Source organism: Hydra vulgaris, chromosome 15 (genome assembly GCF_038396675.1).
Source record: "Hydra vulgaris chromosome 15, alternate assembly HydraT2T_AEP".
NCBI lineage: Eukaryota > Metazoa > Cnidaria > Hydrozoa > Anthoathecata > Hydridae > Hydra > Hydra vulgaris.
In genome coordinates, this window is record NC_088934.1 from 11,201,942 (window position 1) to 11,203,559 (window position 1,618).

Genomic DNA, 1,618 nt, shown 5'->3' on the forward strand with positions numbered 1-1,618 from the left:
TCTGTGGACGCATTTGGCGGTTTGTAACAACAGGTTACTAAAATATTTTTGGCGTTCAGCTTTGAAAGAGAATAGCTACCAAGTTTTTAATGGAATAAGTAGTCAACCAATTACAATGCTTTCTCATCTAATGTGACAAAATAAATGCGGCTAGTTTTATTTAACAACCCTATTCAACGCACACAGTTTTACAAGTTAAAACATTCGTTGCTACAATATAAAACAACTAATAGAAAAATGTTCACCAAAGTCATATTGATCGCCCCAGTAATTTTGGCAGCCATCGCCAATGAGCGATGGGAATCAGATGCTCAAACTGAACCTCATAAAGGATATCTATCCGAGAGAGGATATGAAAGTCAATACGAATCTAATAACGAGTATCATCCTAAGAATGGCTACATACCGAAGAAAGTTTATTGCTTAGGTAAGGGCGTGACTTTATTATAAACGCGTGTTATTTTCGCTTAAACAAAACAGGTCAGTTAAAATTATTGTTTTGTTTTTTGTTGTTGATTCAGGAAAACAAATTTAACATTCCTATTAGATTTCTAAATTAATTCAGATGTTGACGTCACTAACGAATGCATATATCGCAATGACTACGCTAATCTATAAGAAGCCAAGATCAGGTTACGTAGCTTGTGTTAACAAAAGTGCAATAGGTATGCAGTGTCCATACGGATTGATTTTCTGTTCCAAAGCTGGCTTCAAAGGTCTCGGGCAATGTCTTGGCAAATACGACAAATGTCCACCTCACTCATACTGATGATGTTTACAAGAAGCTATTATTAAAAACAATTTGTGCAGCATACTTAATTTGTTTTTTTTTTAAACCGTATTCGATATAATTTTGAACGGTTTAAAAAGTTAAGACGTTTTCACTCGTTGTGATTTGACTGTATCAAGCTATTCTCATATAGTTTTAAAAGAAGCAATTATAAATTGTGAAACGAACGCTTTATTTTTATCTAGTGTCCTTAAATCGGAGCGTGTAACTTAAAACGTATAACTTACTTTAGAATGTTTTATTTTTTTATTCTCGAAGTTAGGCTCTAGAGACTTTTAGAAAATCTTCAACAGCGTCATTATAAAAGGTAGGTTTAACATTTCATCTCTCATTCACGGGATTAATCTTATTACCTCTATTAAGGGTATAGCAGAACTATTTGCAAAGAAATTTTTTTTAAGTCGACTATTGAATCTTACGGCCATACTTTTCCTTCCATTCCAATTAACAGGTTTATCCATTATTAGAGACTCAAATCACTCCAGGTCCCGTTGCTAAAGTCATATTTTTGTTAAACTTTTTTACAGCTGTTGGCTCATACAACATTTCTTTCATATTCTTAATTGTTCTCCAGAACCTCTTCAATTTTCTATAAACCATTTAATAAGTGCTTTACTGAATCTTTTTTTTTTTTTTTTTTTTTTAAGCTATTTTTTTTTTTAGGTGCCTCAAGAAGTCCTAATGGTCTTGTCACAGAGCACCGCGGAAGTGCATTTAACCGGGAAGTTCACGCCTCCTTCCTTACCGTGACACGAAAATTTGTCCAGAGCTCGTTTCGAACCTGGACCTCCTGCTTATAAAGCAAGCGCTCTATCCACTGCGCCACGG

At 34.5% G+C, this 1,618-nt stretch overlaps 1 pseudogene; it reads left to right on the top strand.

The window, feature by feature from the left end:
- The first annotated feature begins 237 nt into the window (after nucleotides 1-237).
- On the top strand, nucleotides 238-769 carry LOC136092471 (periculin-1-like; annotated as a pseudogene).
- Nucleotides 770-1,618: the final 849 nt, after the last annotated feature.